This window comes from Nomascus leucogenys, chromosome 15, assembly GCF_006542625.1.
Source record: "Nomascus leucogenys isolate Asia chromosome 15, Asia_NLE_v1, whole genome shotgun sequence".
NCBI classification, from domain to species: domain Eukaryota; kingdom Metazoa; phylum Chordata; class Mammalia; order Primates; family Hylobatidae; genus Nomascus; species Nomascus leucogenys.
In genome coordinates, this window is record NC_044395.1 from 54,228,210 (window position 1) to 54,248,273 (window position 20,064).

Here is a 20,064-nt window from a genome sequence, read left to right on the forward strand (position 1 = left end):
GGCCAGGTGAGAATTTGAGCGCCCGCCGGCACTGCTGGGGGACCCGGCGCACCCTCCGCGGCTGCTGGCCCGGGTGCTAAGCCTTACCTCACTGCCCGAGGCGGGCGGCGCCGCCGGCTGCTCTGAGTGCTGGGCCGCCAAGCCCACGCCCACCCTGAACTCGCGCTGGCCCGCAAGCGCCGCGCGCAGCCCCAGTTCCCCTCCGCGTCTCTCCCTCTACACCTCCCCGCAACTGAGGGAGCCGGCTCTGGCCTCGGCCAGCCCAGAAAGGGGTTCCCACAGTGCAGGGGCGGGCTGAAGGGCTCCTCAAGCGCGGCCAGGGTTGGCGCCAAGGCCGAGGAGGTGCGGAGAGCGAGTGAGGGCTGCTAGCAGGCTGTCACCTCTCAATAGCAGTTTTGTATATGGGATCTAGCCCCTCCCTAAGAGGTGAGTGGAAGTTATTGGCATTCTTGAATTTCTTTCCTACCTTTGGGACCTCAGGCAATAATGGAATGAAAGAAAAACTCGATAAAAGGATAGCATTTCCACATGCTTTCCTCATATCTCTTTTCACCTCCATGTGTCTGTAGTTGAAAGTCTAAATTTTTGTTTTCTCCTCACAAATTTTCCAGATGGACCCGTTATCTTATGAAGTCTAATACCTGTACACTTTCTTTACATTTTTAGGAGTGATCCTACCTTGCATTTTTTTCTTCTTGATGCTACAAGCTCCGTTTTTTTTTCCTTAAACTTTTTCCTTGAGGAAAGCAATCGCTACCCATTTGATTCTCCCAGTAGGCAATAACCACAGGCACATCAGAGAACAGGATCAGTAATTACCCAGACCGCATAGGGTAATTTCTGTCAATTGGTTAGGGCCAATTTCCCCCAGCTACTATTTGGGTAGATGCCCAAAGTACAGATTAACTTTGAAGCCTCTGGAACAATTTCCCTAACCTTCCCTCATGTATCTTATATGTGGGTGAGGGGCAAATGCTGGCAGGCTGATTTTATAAAGTCTTTGTGCATCCTACCACATCACTGACAGCGTGAGTTACTTGGCATTCTTGATTTTTTTTACTTTTCAAGTGGCTGAAGCAATTCTCAACTGTTTTCATAGTGGTCAACTAACAATCATTGTTTTGGAAAGTTTTAATAACAAAATTTTTATATTATATTCATGAAGAACTGGATGACTGTATTGCTAAGTGGGCTGCAGTACATTTGGACGACAAAGAACTCCGTGGTCATCACAGAGACAGTTATTTACATTTTATGTTCAGCACGTGGCTCGTCAGCAGCCAACTCTTGACTCAGGGATCCATTTGGAGATTTATGTTGCAGATCCTGTACTGCCCACACAATAGGGGTCTTTCTGTGTTTGCCAAATTTGAGCCAGAGGTTTTATTAAACATCTACATTGGGGATTAAGAAATGTTGATAATTGCAAGCAGAAAAACAGAAGGTTTTTAGTGAGTTTATGATGAAATCTTCTTGTATAACCTTGCCATTTAATGCACATTTAATAATTGTTCTACCTCGAACAATGTTCCATTGCCTCTGAAAAAGACATGGTGTTTCCTAGCCACCATTTGATAGAGGGAGAAGGGCATACTTTTTATATTCTTCCTTCTTGGGAAACCTAAGTAGTCAAAAAATAGTACGGATATTTAGAAACGGAATGAAAATTTAGAAATAACTAAGATAAAGACCATTGGACTTCACAATTTAGGTACACAATGATTATAAATGAGAGGAACAAATTAACTATATCTTTTTATCATAAAAAAATCATGTGGGGAAGGAAGCCTCTGAGATTTTAAAAGAAAAAAAATAATTTTGGTGAATTGATCATTGCCCACAATCTGACCAGTAATTTTCTTTCTTTTTCTTTTGCTTTATTTTTTTTTTCCTTCCTTCCTCCCTCCCTCCCTTCCTTCCCTCTTTCTCTCTTTCTTTCTTTTTTAGGGGAGTCTCTTTCTGTTGCCAGGCTGGAGTGCAGTGGCACGATCCTGGCTCACTGCAACCTCCGGCTCCTGGGTTCAAGAGATTCTCCTGCCTCAGCCTCTCGAGTAGCTGGAATTACAGGCACGCACCACCATGCCCAGCTAATTTTCATATTTTTAGTAGAGACGGGGTTTCACCATGTTGGCCAGGATTGTCTCGATCTCCTGACCTCGTGATCTGCCTACCTCGGCCTCTCAAAGTGCTGGGATTACAGGCGCGAGTCACCGTGCCCGGCCAGCAGTTTTCTTAATCATAATTGTGTGTTCTTGTTTAGTGTGTTGCTTCTTTTTGAACAAGTTTGGATTTTCTCTCATTCTCTTCTCTAATTGTTAAACTACTCTTCATTTTTCAATATCCAGCTCTGACAGGGCCCTTCTGTGAAATTGACTCGTCTATCCTTGGCAGAGATGATAATCTGTCTTCCCTCTATGCCCTGACAAAACTCTTTTTATTCTTATATTTTAAAACCTGCTGTGTTTGACCAGTAGTCAATCTATAATCTATCTTCTATCTATCTATTCTATCTAATCATTCATCATCATCTATTTATGTATTTTGTTAATCTTATCTTTCCTATCTATTAAAATGCAAGCTCATCTAATAAGGTAATTCCTGTGTATGATTCAATTTCCTGTCCTACAGTTCTTGGCACATGTAGGCATACCTTATTATTTTATTTTATTTTTTTTTTGAGATGAAGTTGCTCTGTTACCCAGGCTGGAGTGCAGTGGTGTGATCACAGATCACTACAGCCTCAACCTGCTGGGCCCAGGCAATCTTCCTGCCTTAGCCTCCTGAGAAACTTGGATTACAGATACGAACCACCACAGCCACATAATTCAATTGTATTGTATGTCTTTTACAAACTGAAAATTTGTGGTGACCCTGTGTTGACCAAGCCTATTGGCACCATTTTTCCAACAGCATGTGGAAAAATGTCTGTGTCACATTTCATGTCTCTGTGTCACATTTTGGTAACTCTTGCAATATTTCAAATGTTTCATTATTATTATATCTATTATGGTGATCTGTGATCGGTAATCTTTGATGTTACTATGGTAATTGTTTTGGGGTTCCATGAACCACACCTATGAAGATAAGAAACTTAACAGATAAATGTTGTGGGTCTTCTGACTGCTCCACTGACTGACTGTTCCTCCATCTCTCTCTTTCTCTCACACACATCTCTCTCTCTCTCTCTCTCTCTCTCCGTGCCTCCCGCCTTAGGCCTCTCTGTTCCCTGAGACACAACAATATTAAAGCTAGACCAGTTAACAACCTTACAATGGCTTCTAAATATTGAAGTGAAAGGAAGAGTTGCACATCTCTCACTTTAAATCAAAGCTAAAAATGATTAAGCTTAGTGAGGAAGGCATGTCAAAAGTCAAGATAGGTCAAAATCTAGGCCCCTTTTGCTAAACGGTTAGCCAGGTTGTGAATGTAAAGGAAAATTTCTTGAAGGAAGTTAAAAGTGCTACTTCAGTGAACACACAAATGATAAGAAAGTAAAACAGCCTTACTGCTGATATGGAGAACATTTTAGTGGTCTGAAGATCAAACCAGCCACAACATTCCCTTAAGCCAAAGACTAATCCAGAGCAAGGACTTAACTCTCTTTAATTCTGTGAAGGCTGACAGAGTTGAGAAAGCTGCAGAAGAAAAGTTGGCAGCTAGCAGAGGTTGATTCATGAGGTTTAAGGAAAGAAGCCATCTCTATAACATAAACGTGCAAGGCGAAGCAGCAGGGCTGATGTAGATGCTGTGGCAATTTATCCGGAAGATCCAGCCAAGATTGTTGATGAAGATAGTTGCACTAAATACCACGTTTTCCATGTGGACAAAACAGCTTTCTATTGAAAGAAAATGCCATCTAGGACTTTCACAGCTACAGAGAAGTTCATGCCTGGCTTCAAAGCTTCAAAAGGCAGATTAACTTTCTTCTTAGGGGATAATGCAGCTTGTGACGTTAAGTTGAAGCCAGTGCTCATTTACTATTCCAAAAGTGGAGCCTAAAGATATGACTGAATTGCTGCAATCCCATGATAAAACTTGAGCAGAGCAAATGAGGAGTTGCTTCTTATGGATGAGTAAAAAGTGGTATCTTTTTTTTTTTTTTTTTTTTTTTTGAGATGAAGTCTCACTCTGTCACCCAGGCTAGAGTGCAGTGGCATGATCTCAGCTCATTGCAACCTTTGCCTCCTGAGTTCAAGTGATTCTCTGGCCTTAGTCTCCTGAGTAGCTGGGATTGCAGGCATGCGCCACCATGCCTGGCTAATTTTTGTATTTTTAGTAGAGATGAGATTTCATCATGTTGGCCAGGCTGGTCTTGAACTCCTGACCTCAGGTGATCTGCCCACCTCGGCCTCCCAAAGTGCTGGGATTACAGGCCTGAGCCACCATGCCTGGCCAAAAAGTGGTTTCTTGATAGCTATTCCTGGTGAAGATGCTGTGAACATTGAAATGACAACAAAGGATTTAGCATATTCCATAAACTTAGTTCATAAAGCAGTGGCAGTGTTTGAGAGGATTGACTCCAAATTTGAAAGAAGTTGTACTGTGGGTAAAATGCTGTCAAACAGCATTGCATGCCACAAATAAATCTTTATCATGAAAAAAAAGTCACTTGATGCACCAATCTACACTGCTCTCTTATTTTCAGAAATTTCCATAGCCACTCCAACCTTTAGCAATCACCTCCCTGATCTGACAGCAGCCATCAACATCTACAAAAGACTCTCCACCAGCAAAAATATGATGACTTGCTGAAGGCTTAGATGATCTTTAGCATATTTTAAATCAGTGAAATATTTTAAAATTAAGGTCTGTACATTATATTTAGACATAATGCTATTGCACACTTCAAAGACTGCAACATGGTATAACTTTTATATGCACTGGGAAACCAAAAAATGTGTATGACTTATAGTACTGCAGTGGTATGAAACTGAACCTGCAATATCTCCACTGATAGTAGGTGGCCAGACAACTGAATAATAAAGCAAACATTGTGAGCAGTGAAGTTGGTTGTAAACACTGAATCTTGAAGGAAGTTAAAAGCTTTTTTTTTTTGGCTGGGCGCAGTGGCTCACACCTGTAATCCCAGCACTTTGGGATGCCGAGGAGAGCAGATCACCTGAGGTCGGGAGTTCCAGACCAGCCTGGCCAACATGGTGAAACTGCGTCTCTACTTAAAATACAAAAATTAGCCGGGCATGGTGGCAAGAACCTGTAATCCCAGCTACTCAGGAGGCTGAGGCAGGAGAATTGCTTGAACCTGGGAGGCGGAGGTTGCAGTGAGCCAAGATCGCACCATTGCACTCCAGCCTGGGGGATGAGAGCGAGACTTTTTTTTTTTTGTCCTTTTTTTTCCCTTTAGACTTTGAGCTTTCATTAACCAAACAGTTGGTTCTGGCTGCTGTCTAGCTTTTTGAAGCAGGGACAGGAGATTTCAAAATAATGCTGCATACACAGAATGCAGATGCTTTTTTTTTTTCCCCCAAGTTCCTTCACTTCAAGGCCATGGACTTTTGCCAAGTTGTGAGGAAGTCAACAAAACAGGAGGCAAGGCATGTGTCCACTCTGATGCACTTCCCTGATTCATGTGGGCAAGCCAAAACAATTTTCTTGGGTATCTACGATTTATTAGACACTGGGCAAAAGTCTACCTGAATGAGTCATGTGATGGGACTTTGCCATCGGTGGAAGTAATGATGGGGGCAGAGTGGGGAGAGCTAAGGCAGCAGTGCTTGTTTATGGTGGCTGATTAAGGGAGAGGTGAATTTCTGGATTGATTTGTATATCTCTGTGAGCAGAAGCTGAAGAAAGAAAGTTTCCATTCCTCTCCCATTGCCTTAATTTAGATCCTTTTCCTCTCTACAAAGATGTGTATTTCTGAATTCACACTGATCTCCCTTATATCCATCATGCACACAGCAGCAAACATTGTATTTTTGATCACATTATTATCTTGATGAAAACCTTCAATGACTTCCCACTGACTGCCTTAGCTTAGCTTACAAAGCTCTGTGTCATTCGGGCTCTTCCTAGCTCTTCAGCCACATTTCTGGCACTCTCTGCCTTGTTTATAAAGTGATAACTTTTTATGTCTAGCTCTGTTTGTTCATAAATACTTTGAGTGCAGAGCCTGTATTTCATTCATCTTTTTTCTCCTTAGCTACTAGCATAATGTCTGCAATACAACAGAAGTTCACTAAATATAAGCACATCGGTTTATTGAGGTCAGGGACCACGCCTTATACATTTCTATTTCTAGCTCTCACCACACTTCATAGTATATAGTGGTGTTCAAACAATTTCATTTAAGTCACCTGAACTGAAATTGGGCCTCCACAGCAATAAGCATTTGTTAAATAATTAATTTTTTATGAATATGGCACCTGTACTACAGTACAACTACAGTACAGCAGATTTTTTCCAACTATTCTTTTTTTTTAAATTATAGTTTAAGTTCTAGGGTACATGTGCATAACGTGTAGTTTTGTTACATATGTATACATGTGTCATGTTAATGTGCTGCACCCATTAACTCATCATTTACATTAGGTATATCTATCCAATTATTCTTAGTGTGTGACAAATTCACTCTGCTAGCTATCAGCTACTGTAGGCCTGATTTTTCCCAGTTTTCTCTCCAGAAAAGTCAATATTTGCATCCTATACTGTTTCCTGGCTTTATATTGTTTGTTTGATTGTTTGCAAACTTGAGTTTGCACGTCCAATTCAGTTAAATCAAATTTGATAGCCATATATATTAATTAAAATATAATGTTAGTTCGCACCATATTAATTTGCAAATATTTGAATATTCTTGACTTACAAAAATATTTATGTGGTGGGCAAAGATAGTTTGATTTTTCTTAATCTTTCTACCTCTTTTCCTGGTGATCTGATAAGGGTAGAATGACAACTATTAATATATTGCTAAGTGATGTTGCTTGTGATAAAAATGATTGAGTGGCCAGGCATGGTGGCTCACACCTGTAATCCCAGCACTTTGTGAGGCTGAGGTGGGTGGATCACGAGGTCAAGAGATCGAGACCATCCTGGCCAACATGGTGAAACCCTGTCTCTACTAAAAATACAAAAGTTAGCTGGGCATGGTGGTACATGCCTGAACTCTCAGCTACTCAGGTGGCTACTCAGGCAGCTGAGGCAGGAGAATTGCTTGAACCAGGGAGGCGGAGGTTGCAGTGAGCCGAGATTGTGCCACTGCACTCCAGCCTAGTGACAGAGCAAGACTCCATCTAAAAAAAAAAAAAGATTGAGCAACTAAGATAGAAGAAACTATATATGAATTATAAATACCTTATGTGAAGGCAATATCTTAGACTTTCTTAGTATGTTAACTCTTGTAATGCCGTGTCTTTTGAGGGGAGCCTGGAAGCTAAGCTTGTGGAGTTTTACAAGAGCTACTGATTTCCGTGGAAAGTGAGGCTTCTAAGCTAGGTTGTTTACCACAATGCCTGTGGTAGGCAGCCTCCAAAATGGATCCAAAAAATCCCTGACTCCCGGTATTCATGCCCTTATGTAATTTCATTCCCTTAAGTGTAGGCTGGACTTAGTGACTCATCTCTAACAACTAGGATATAACGAAAGTCATGGCCAATTCCAAGATAAGGTTACAAATGGCCCTAGGTTCCTTTTTGTTCATCCTCTCTTGTGCTCTTGTTTGATCGCTCTGATGTAAGCCTGTTAGTACGTTGTGTGCTACTCTCCTATGGAGAAAGCCTACGTGGCAAGAAACTGAAGGAAGCATCTGGCCAACAGCAAGAACAGAACTGAGGCCTTCAGTCCGATAACCTGTAAGGAACTGAACTCTGCCAACGATCAGGCAATGAGCTTGTAAGTGAATCTTCCCCTAGTGAAGTATTGAGATTACCGCATTCCTGGCTGATGCCTTGATTACAGCCTTGTGAGATACTTTGAGCCAGAAGACTCAGGTAAATTGCACCCAGATTCCTGTCGTATAGAAACTGCAAGATTAAAAAAAAGAAGGTTTGTTGTTTTAAGCCAGCAATTTTGGGGCCAATTTGTTATGCATCAATAGATAACTAATACCCTATATGATGCAAGTTTCATCTCCTTGCATCTGAGCAGTCATCTGGGAAACATGTATTTCCCAGAGAGCTGTGCTGGACCAACACTGATGTGCTGGATCACTGCAAGGATTCCTGATGATGAGGAATGTTTGATGCTACCCTACTGGCAAGTGGATTCTGTTCTATATTCTACTGATGCCTATGGTAGTGTGTGAGTCAGAATTTTAGGTGTACATATGAAGATCTCTCTGACAATTGAAGATTAGAGTTAAGCCTAATATATCCAGATACTCTGTTAGAAACTGAAAATAGAATTATAGAGAGAGTCTGTGATCTCTAGGAAAATAGACATGTAGGCAAATAAAATAGAATATCAGATGTTATCATTTATTAAATGACTATACTATTTTAGGCTTGGCCCTTTACTCATCACTATAGTTGTTATATTATTTCTATTTAATATATTATTCCTATTTATTATTATTATTATTCCTATTTAATAGATTAAAAAACTGAACCTGGCTGGGTGTGGTGGCTCATGCCTGTAATCCCAGCACATTGGGTGGCTGAGGCAGATGGATTGCTTAAGCCTAGAAGTTTGAGGCCAGCCTGGATAATATGTGAAACCCCATCACTACAAATAATACAAAAATTAGCCAAGCCTGGTGGCGTGTGCCTGCAGATCCAGCTACTTGGGAGGCTGAGGTGGAAGGATTGCTTGGGCCTGGGAGGTCAAGCTACAGTGAGCTGAAATCATGCCACTGCACTCCAGCCTGGGTGATAGAGACCCTGTCTCCAAACAAAAAAAAACAAAACAAAACAGAAACAAAAAACTGAACCTAAGAAAAGTTAGTTGATTGAGCCAGTGTGTTAGTCGTTTTTATGATGCTATGAAGGAATACCAGAGACTAGGTAATTTATAAAGAAGGGAGATTTATTTCTCTCACAGTTCTGCAGGATGTACAAGTGTGACACCAGCATCTGCTCAACTTCTAGTGAGGCCTCAGGAAGTTTATAACTCATGGCAGAAGGTGAAAGGTGAGCAGGTGTGTCACATGGTGAGGGAGGGAGCAAGAGACATGCCAGGCTCCTTCAAGCAACCTGCTCTTGAACTAACAGAGAGAGAACCCGCTCATCACCAAGGGTTTAATGCTAAACCATTCTTAAGGGATCCATCCTCATGATCCAACACCTCCTACTAGGTCCTACCTCCAAAACTGGGAGTGACATTTTAACATGAGATTTGGAGGAGACACACATCCAAACCATATCAGCCACTATTACAAACTTAAAAAGTGACAGATCTGGGATTGAATCCAGAGTGTGTTTGTTTAAATACCTGTCAATCTTAGGCAATGTTTACCACATCTTTCTTCTGGGATACCTGCATACTGTTTTTAGATTCCATGACACTGTATTTCTTGATTGTATTTCCTGGGCTTCTAATTCTATTTTTTTTTAAAAAAACAGATACACACAATACATATGTATACAAAATTGTATGCATTATATGTGTGTATATATAAAATCTATTTGCAATGTAATCATTTTAAGTATCCAATTCGGTGGCCATTCATTATATTCACAATATTGGGCAACCATCACAGCTGTCTATTTCCAAAACTTTTTCATCACTCCAAACAGAAACTTGGTACATATTAAGCAATACTTCCCCCATTCTCCCCTCTCCATAGCCTCTGTTGATCCCTAATTTACTTTTTGTCACTATAAATTTGCTTATTCTAAACTTTATGTAAGATAAATCATAACATTCACCATTTTGTTTTTGACTTATTTTACTTAGAATGTTTGTAAGATTCATCCATGTTGTAGCATGTATCAGAACTTCATTGCTCTTCATGCCTGAATAATATTCAGTCGCATGCATATATTAACTTTTGTTTTTCCATTTTAAAATTGATGTATACTTAAGTTATTCATACCTTTTTGTTGTATCTGTTTGAGTCCCTGTTTTCATTTCTTTTGTGTGAATTCCTAGGAGAGAAGTTTCTGGGTTATATAGTATTTCCATGTTTAACTTTTTGAGAAACAGCCAAATTGTTTTCCATAGTGACTGCACCATTGTACATTCCTGCCAGCAATGTACAAAGGTTCCAGTTTCTCCATATCCTCGCCAATAATTTGCTTTTTTCCCCCCGAAAATTATTATAGCCATCCCAATGGGTGTGATGTGGTATCTCACTGTAGTTTTGACTTATATATCCCTATTGACTAACAATGTTGAGCATTTTTCATGTGCTTTTCTCTGATGAATTGAATATTTTATCTTGTGGAGTGGTCATCTTTAGTGAGTTTTTTTTCTCTTTGGTGCATAGCTAAATCATCTTTCCTTTGTTCATATTTGCATACCATATTTTCCTTCATTCTTTAATTTTTGATATTTTTCTATTCTTGCATTTTAGGTGTGGATCTATTTTTTTAAATCTCTTGGCAATCTTCATCTTTTATCTATAGAAAATAGCTCATTAATATTTAATAGAATAACATATATATGGGCTTGTATCTACATTTTTTATGCTTTCTTTTTGTTCTACCATTTCTATGATATTTTTCTCTATGCCATTTGCTTTTGTTATAGACTGAATGTGCTCCCCAAAAGGTATATGTTGAAGCCTTTTCCTCCAATGTGATGGTATTGGGAGGTATGGCTTTTGGGAAGTAATTAGGCTTAGATGAGGTCATGAGGGTGGATCCTCTGTGTAGATTAGTGCCCCTGTAAGAAGGAGAAGAGGTATCAGGCCTCTCTTTTCTGCCATGTGGAGATATAGCAAGTAGGCAGCCATCTGCAAGACAAAAACAGAATCTTCTGGGCTTCTCAGCCTCTAGTGAGAAATACATGTCTGTTGTTTAAGTCACGCAGTCTATGGTATCTTGGTATAGCTAAGACAGCTTCCTTTTGGATTGGCTCAATAACTTTTATCATCCTTATTTTTCATATATATTACTTTCTTCTTGCTGCTATTAGAAATGGCACAAATTTAGTGGATTACAGCAACACAAATTCATTCTCTTACATTTATGAAAGGCAGGGTCTAAAATCAGTTTCACTGGGCTAAAGTCAAGATGTCAACAGGACTAATTCCTCTGGAGGTATGGAAGGGAGAATCTGTTTCCTTGCTCCTGTCAGTTTCTCCTGGACACCTGTATTTCTTGCTTTAGGACTCTACTTCATCTTCAAAGCTCATAATTCCAACATCTGCTTTTATCATCACATGTATTTTCCTTTTTTTTTTTTTTTTAGGTGGAGTCCAGCTCTGTCGCCCGGGCTGGAGTGCAGTGGCGCAATCTCGGTTCACTGCAAGCTCCACCTCCCGGGTCCATGCCATTCTCCTGCCTCAGCCTCCAGAGTAATTGAGACTACAGGCACCTGCCACCATGCCTGGCTAATTTTTTGTATTTTTAGTAGAGACAGGGTTTTACCGTGTTAGCCAGGATGGTCTCGATTTCCTGACCTCGTGATCCACCCTCCTCAGCCTCCCAAAGTGCTGGGATTACAGGCGTGAGCTACCATGCCCCACCTCTTTTCCTCTTCTATATGTCTGTAGTCTCCTCTTCAAATCCCCCAATGCTTCCCTCTTACAAGGGCACTTGTGATTATATTTAGGGACTGCCTGCGTAATACAGAATAATCTCTCCATTTCAAGATTCTTAATTTAATCAATCTGCAAGTTCCCTCTTGTCATATAAAGTAACTATCACAGGTTCCAAAGCTTAGAACATATATATCTTTGGTAGCCACTATTCAGGACCATACTAGCATAAAATTTACATAATTTGTTCCAATGGAGAATGCTCCGTTGGTCACCCAAAAAATTACAACATGCATATCTTCACTTATAATACCTGAAGGTAATCAAAACTGTTACCCTCCTTTTGGAAAACATAGGACCTTAGAATACTTTATCTCTTCCCAACATTTGTATTATATTTGTGAATTCAATTCAATTATTTTATTCTATAAAATATTATTATAATTATATGGTTGGTCTTCTTTCAGATTTATTTACATATATTTCACCTTTATTTTACTCTTTTTTTCTTGTACTTCAGACCTTTCATGTGGGATTATATGTCATAGAACTTCCTTTTGTGAGAATCATATGGTGCCAAACTTTCTAAATGTACTTGTTTAAAAATGTCTTTCTTTATCTGTTGCTCTTGAAATAAATTTTTGTTGAGTATAGAATTCCAGGTTGAAACTATAGTCTTTCAACGTGTTGAAGAGGTAAGTACTCTGTCATCTGGCTTTGAATGTGTTTGTTAAAAAGTCAGCTGTCAGTCTAATCAATGATTCTCTAAGGGTAATCTGTCTTCTCTCCCTCCAAAGATGCTATTAATGTATTTTCTTCATCTTTAGTATTTCAATGTTACTATTATGTGTATATGAATAAATGTCTGTTCATTTTCTTTTATACTTCTTGAACTTCATGAATCTGAGACATTGACTATGTCATCATTCCAACATCTGCTATTCTACATTCTATCTATATTTTCATTATGTAACTTGGAATAGGCACATACATTATACCTTCACTTCCTTTTTTCTGTCTCTCTTACCCACTCTTTCACATTTTCCGCCACTTCCTTAATCTTTGTGAGGCCTTCTGAGTAATTTTTAAAAAATGATTTTCAGTTCTATTTTCAATTGTGTCTAATATATTATTAAAACTGCACATTAAATTTTTACTTTGGACTATTCTATATTTTAATTCCAGAAGTTAAATTCAGTTTTTTCCTGCAGTTATTATAAGGCTTTCTTTTCTTTTATTTTCTTAAGCATTTTAAATATATGTTTAAAATATTTCATATTTGATAATTGCAAATTTATAAAAAATTTCTGAAATTTGTGTGAATTTGTTTCTGCTGGTTTTTATTCAGCTTTTGGATGATTCTCCCCCAGTGTGTCTTGTTTCCTTCTGGGCTCATTTTTGATTATGAAATACTTAGTGTCTACATAAAATTATTTGTGGGCATTTTTGAGTTTACAGCCTTTGTGTTTGCTACTTCCAGGCACCAAAGGGCACCTCTTGTCATGGACCACTTTTAAGTTGAGGCTTTTAGAACTATAAAATGCTATAAATGTAAGCCACAAATAAGCTTGAGATTTACCTGCAATCCTGAAGACTTTGTGGAATTATTTTCATATCCCATCCGCCTTTCTCATCAGAGCCAAGGCAACTTTCCTTGCATTAGCCTTGGATTGCGACAGGGTTAGATGTGTTTATTTAAGCCATCCTTACCTAAATGAATTGCCCTTTGAGACACAGACTTTATTACTCCTGAGGTTTTATTGCTCTACCGAAAGTCCTGGGAAACTCTCAAAATCTAAGCTCTTCCTAGGTATGGCAAAATCCCTCAGAATTAAAGTGGTTTCAGTGGTCTGCTCACCTCCTTGGATTTCTGCCTTTGCTTAGATTTTAGGGTCATGATTCATAAGTCTGTTGTCAACTCTACATTATTTTAGAAAGATTCTTATAATGTTTTAACTTGAATTTTTTATTATTTGTTATCAAAGTTTGATACACATACTTGACCTATCAAGTTAACAGAAAGAGAAAACGTCTTCTTTGTATCTTAACTTTCCTTTTATCGTTTTCTTTCTTGATCTTTCTGTGCCTCAGTTTGTGCCATTTCTTCTGATCTAGTTTCAATTTCTGAATTTATCCAGTTATATATGTTTAATCAGTTGTTTGCTTAGGCTTCCAGTGAAGTTTTAGGGGGCACGTAAGTACCTTGTCACATAATCCAAAGATATTAAGTATATAGTTTGCTGAGTTTACACACACACACACACACACACACACACGTATAATCATCACTCCAATTAGTGTCTAAACTATTTTCATAACCCAGTATATTCTAAATTCTGGTGTGCCTCTTTTCAGTCAACTATTTCCTCACCAGGCCACACTGTGCTCATATCTACAACTAAAGCTTCGTCTTTTCCGCTCTAAAATTGTACATAATCCTATGGAGTATGTTATTTTTGTCTGGTTTTCACTCAGCATCATGTTTTTCATATTTATGCATGGTGCTGTGTTCATCAGTACTTCATTGCTTTAAATTTTTGAGTAGCATTTCATTGTTTGAATATGCCACAATGTGCTAATTCATTCATCTGATAATGGACATCTGGATTATTTCCATATCTTGGCTATTATAATATTTCTTATTTTTTTGTGCATATGTGTGTATAAAACACTCAGAATTAAAAAAAAATTCTCTGGGGTTATTACCTAAAAGTGGAATTGTTGGGTCTATCTATCTGAAAAACCATTAGTCAACATTTTTTTTCCAAATTTTATTTAAAAAACAAAAACAGACACAGTGCGAAGAAAGTCTGAAAATTAAGTAAAGGCAGATAAAACTACGTCATAGTCAAACAGTTTAAAAATCAAAGATAAAGAACATATCTTAAAGGCAGCCGGAGAAAAAAGAAATTTTACACAATGGTAAAACAATCTTAATGACATCTGATTTCTCCTGAGACAAAAATAGTGCCAGAAGACAGTGGGATGACATAATTATAATGCTGAAAGAAAGCAATTTTTCAGGTAAAAATTTTAGTCCAATGAAAATATATTTGAAAAAATGAAGGTGATATATAAACATTTTCAACTGTACAAGAGTTGAAAGAACTTGTTAACAGGAAACCTGCTCTACAATATATGCCAAAGTCTAGTGGGCTTGGTGCAGCCTCTGCAGTAATTCCTCCTTCCTTGCCACTCACCACCACCTGCCTGGTTGCCTCAGCCCTGGGCATGCCGTTGCCTCCATGAGTATTTCTTCCCTTGCCACCTCTTGGCCTTTGTAAACTTTTTATATTTTTAAAATTTATTTATTTTTAATTCTTGTGGGTCATAGTAGGTGTAGATATTTATGAAGTACGTGATATATTTTGGTACAGGCATGCACTGCTTAATAATCACATCAGGGTAAATGGGGTATCCTTCACTTTAAGTGTTTATCCTTTGGAAACAAGCAATCCAATCCAATTATATTACTTTTAAATAAGTTCTCTGTTATTTAAAATGTACAATTAAATTACTATTGACTATAGTCACCCTGTTGTGCTATTAAATACTAGTTCTTACTCATTCTTTCTATTTTTTTTTACCCATTAACCATCCCCACTTTCCCACTCCCCAAACTCCCACTATCCTTCCCAGCCTCTATTAACCATCCTTCTGCTCTCTGTCTCTATGAGTTCAATTGTTTTAATTTTTAGCTCTCACAAATTAATGAGAACATCCAAAGTCTGTCTCTCTGTTCCTGGATTATTTCACTTAATATAATAATCTCCAGTTCCATCCATGTTGTTGTGAACAACAGAATCTCATTCTTTTTAGGGCTGAATAGCAATACATTGTGTAAATGTACCACATTTTCTTTATTCATTTATTTTGTTGATGGATACTTGGGTTGCTTCAAAATCTTGGCTATTGTGAGCAGTGCTCCAATAAACATGAGAATGCAGATACCTCTTCAATATACTGATGTATTAGTTTGTTTTCACACTAGTGATAAAGACATACCTGAGACTGGGCAATTCACAGAAGAAAGAGGTTAACTGGACTTACAGCTCCATGTGGCTGGGGAGGCCTCATAATCATGGCAGAAGGTGAAAGACATGTCTCACAATGGCAGCAGACAAGAGAAGAGAGCTTGTGTAGGGGAGCTCCTCTTTTTAAAACCATCAGAGCTCATGAGACTTATTCACTATCATAAGAACAGCACAGGAAAGACCTGCCCCCATGATTCAGTTACCTCCTGCTGGGTCCCTCCTGAAATGACGGAATTCAAGATGAGATGTGGGTGGGGACACAGCCAAATGTATCAGCTGATTTCCTTTCTTTTGTGTATGCACCTAGGAGAGGATTGCTGGATTATATGGTAACTCTACTTTTAGTTTTTTTGAGGAACCTCCAAACTGTTCTCCATAGTGGTTCTACTAATTTACTTTCCCACCAACAATGTGGGAGGGTTCTCTTTTCTCTGCATCCTTACCAGCATTTGTTCTTGCCTGTTTTTTGGATAAAAGCCATTTTAACTGGGGTGAGATATATTTTGCAGTGTTGAGTTGCATTTCTCTCTTGGTTAATGTTATTGAGCATCTTTTCATGTACCTGTTTGCCATTTTTATGTTTTCTTTTGATAACTGTCTATTAAGATATTTTGCTCATTTTAAAATTCTATTATTATATTTATTTCCTATAGAGTTGTTTGAGCTACTTATATATTCTGCTTATTAATTCCTTGTCAGATTGGTGGTTCACAAGTATTTTCTCCCATTCTGTGGGTTGTCTCTTCACTTCTTTGATTTTTTATTTGCTTTGCAGAATCTGTAGAACTTGACGCAATCCCATTTGTCCATTTAGTTGAAGTTTTTCTTCTTTTTTGATGTAGGCACTTAACGGCTATAAACTTTCCTCTTAGTATTGCTTTTGCTGTATCGAATAGGTTTTGGTATGTGTGTTTCCATTGTCATTTGTTTCAAGAAATGTTTCAATTTTCTTAATTTCTTCATTAACCCGCTGGTCATTTGGGAACATATTGTTTAATTTCTGTGTGTTTGTAGAGTTTCCAAAATTTCTCTTGTTACTGATTTCCAGTTTTATTCCATTGTGGTCAGAGAAGATGCTTGATATTATTTCAATTTTTTTAAAGGTTTTGAGATTTGTTTTGTGACCCAACATATGATCTATCCTTGAGAATGGCCCATGTGATTATGAGAAGAATGTGTATTCTGTAGCTGTTGGACGAAATGTTCTGTAAATATCTATTAGGTCCTTTTGTTCTATGATACAGCTTAAGTCCAATATCTCTTTATTGGTTTTTCTTATGGATAATCTGTCCAAGGCAGAAAGAGGGTTGTTGAACTCTTTAGCTATTATTGCTTTGGAGTTTGTCTCCTTCTTTAGCTCTAATAATAGTTGTTTTAACTAGCTGAGTGCTTCAGTGTTGGGGGCATTTATACTTATAGTAGTTATATCCTCTTGCTGAATTCATTCCTTTACCATTGCATAATGACCTTCTTTGTCTCTTATTACAGTTTTTGTCTTGAAATGTATTTTGCCTGATATAGGTATAGCTACTCCTGTTCTTTGTGGTTTCCACTGACATAGGATATCTTTTTCTGTCCCTTTATTTTCAGTCTATGTGTATCTCTAATAAGTGTGTTTTTCGTAGGCAATAGATCATTACATTTGTTTTTTTAAATACATTCAGCCACTCTATGTCTTTTGACGGAAGAATTTAGTCAATTTACATTCAGTGTTATTATTGGTAAGTAAGGACTTACTTTTGTCATTTTGTTATTTGTTTTGTGGTCTTCTCTTTCTGCTTTCTTTTTTTTAATTGAAGAGTTTAAGGCTGGGAGCAGTGGCTCACCCCTGTAATCCCAGCACTTTGGGAGGCTGAGGCAGGCAGATCACGAGGTCAGGAAATCCAGATCATGCTGGCTAACACCGTGAAACCCCATCTCTACTAAAAATGCAAAAAAATTAGCCTGGCGTGGTGGCGGACACCTGTAGTCCCAGCTACTTGGGAGGCTGAGGCAGGAGAATGACATGAACCCGGGAGGCAGAGCTTGCAGTGAGCCGAGATTGCACCACTGCACTCCAGTCTGGGCGACAGAGTGAGACTTCGTCTCAAAAAAAAAAGAAAAAAAAAAGGGTTTAATCCATTTACATTCAATCTTATTATTAATAAGTAAGGACTTACTCCTGCCATTTTGTTATTGGTTTTGTGGTTGTTTTGATCTTCTCTTTCTTCTTTCTTTGCTTTCTGTTTTTCTGTTATTGAAGCTGATTTTGTCTGTTGGTATGTTGCAATTTTTTGCTTTTTATTTTTTATGCATCTCTTGTATGTTTTTAGATTTGAGGTTACCATGAGTCTTGCAGACATATCTTACAACCCATTATCTTAAACTTTGACAATGTACCACTGATTGCATAAACAAACAAGCAAAAATAAAACTAATAAACACTTTACTCTTTAACTTCATCTCCACACGTTTTAACTTTTTGTTTTCCCTATCTGTATGTTACTGTATTGTCTATGTCTTGAAAAGTTGTCATAGTTATTATTTTTGATTGGTTCATCTTTTCCTTTTTCTACATCAGATATAGGTAGTTTACACACCACAGTTACAGTCTTATAATTTCTATGTTTTCTTGTGTACTTACTCTTACCAGTGAGTTTTGTATCTTCAGGTGATTACTTATTGCTCATTAACATTCTTTTCTTTTTGACTGAAGTACTGCCCTTACTGTTTCTTTTAGGGCAGGTCTGGTGCTGATGAAATTCCTCAGCTTTTGTTTGTGTGGAAAGCGTTTATTTCTTCTTCACATTTGTAGGATATTTTCGCAGAATATACTATTCTAGGGTAAAGATTTTTTCTCTTCAATGCTTTAAAAGTGTCATGTCACTCTCTCCTTGCCTGTAAGGTTTCCACTGAAAATCCTGCTAGATGTATTGGAGATCCATTGTATGTTACTTATTTCTTTTCTTTTACTGCTTTTAGTGATCCTTTATCCTTCATCTTTGAGAGTTTAATTATTAAATGCCTTTAGGTAGTCTTCTTTGGGTTAAATCTGCTTGGTGTTCTATAGCCGTCCTGTATTAGGATATTGGTATTTTTCTCTAGGTTTAGGAAGTTCTCTATTATTATCCTTTCAAATAAACTTTATACTCTTATCTCTTTCTCTACCTGCTCTTTAAGGCCAATTTTGCCCTTTTGAGGCTGTTTTCTAGATCCTATAGGTGTGTTTCATTGTTTTTTATTCTTTTTTCTTTTGTCTCCTTTGTGTATTTTCAAATACTGTCTTCAAGTTCACTAATTCTTTCTTCACCTTGGTCAAGTCTCCTATTAAGGGTCTCTGATGTATTCTTCAGTATATCAATTGCATTTTTTCAGCTCCAGAATTTCTAATTGATTCTTTTATGTTATTTCAATCTCTTTGTTAAATTCGTCTTATAGAATTCTGAATTTCTTCTTTGTGTTTTCCTGAAGAGCCCTTGGGCTCTTGGGCCACCACAGCTAGGAATGTTCTGAGTCTCACCTGAAGCCAGTAAGTCTCAGAGGTAGATATTTATTGTAGTCTCACAGTCTAGGCTTGTTTGTACCTGTCTTTTTTGGGAAGACTTTCCAGGTATTTGAAGGGACTTAGGTGTTGTGATCTAAGCTGTATCTGTGTTTGGGAGCACCCCCATCCCAGTAATGCTGTGGCTCCTTGGTGGTCTGGGATAAGATCTGGAAGAATTCTCCTGATCACAAAGCAGAGAATCTTGTTCTCCTCCTTTACTTTCTGCCAAACAAATGGAGTTTACCTCTATGTGTGGAGCCACCTAGAGCTAGGAGTGGGGTGACAGAAACCCCCCTGTGGACACCACCACTGAGACTGTGCTTCGTCAGACCAGAGGCCAGCACAGCACTTAGTCTTGCCCAAGGCCCACTGAAACCACTACCTGACTACTGCCTATTTTTGCTCTACAACCAGCAGGTGGCAAAGCCAATCAGGCTTTTGTCTTTCCCTTCAGAGTCACGAGTTCCCCTAAGCCCCAGGTGGGTCAAAGATGCCATCTGGGAGCCAGAGGCTAGAGTCAAAAACCTTAGAAATCTACCTGGTGCTGTATATTACTGTGGCTAAGCTGGCACTCAAACTACAGGACAAAGTCTTTCCTTTTGTTCCCTCTTCTTTCCACAGGCAGAGGAGCCTCTCCCAGTAGCCACCACCAAGACAGGCCCATGGGGAGTACTGCCAGGGTTCTGCCAATATTCACTTAAGGCTCAAGGGTTCAGTCAGCTTTTTGTGAATGATACCAGCCCTGGGACTCACCCTTTAGGGCAAAGAGCTCCTTTCTGGCCAAGGGCAGGTCCAGAAATGCTGTCTAAGAGGCAAGGCCTAGAATTAGGGACCCCAAAAGCCTGTTTGGCACTCTACCCCACTGTGGCCGAGTTGGTACCTAAGGTACAAGACAAAATCTTTACTTTTCC

General features: G+C 38.6%; 1 long non-coding RNA gene across 1 annotated transcript in view; it reads left to right on the top strand.

Moving 5' to 3' along the window:
- The first annotated feature begins 202 nt into the window (after positions 1–202).
- The window catches only part of LOC105739097, a 496,370-nt gene continuing 476,508 nt past the window's right edge, over positions 203–20,064 (top strand). The window contains exon 1 of the long non-coding RNA XR_001114967.1: positions 203–426. This is a non-coding gene — a long non-coding RNA (uncharacterized LOC105739097). The remainder of the gene's footprint in view (positions 427–20,064) is intronic.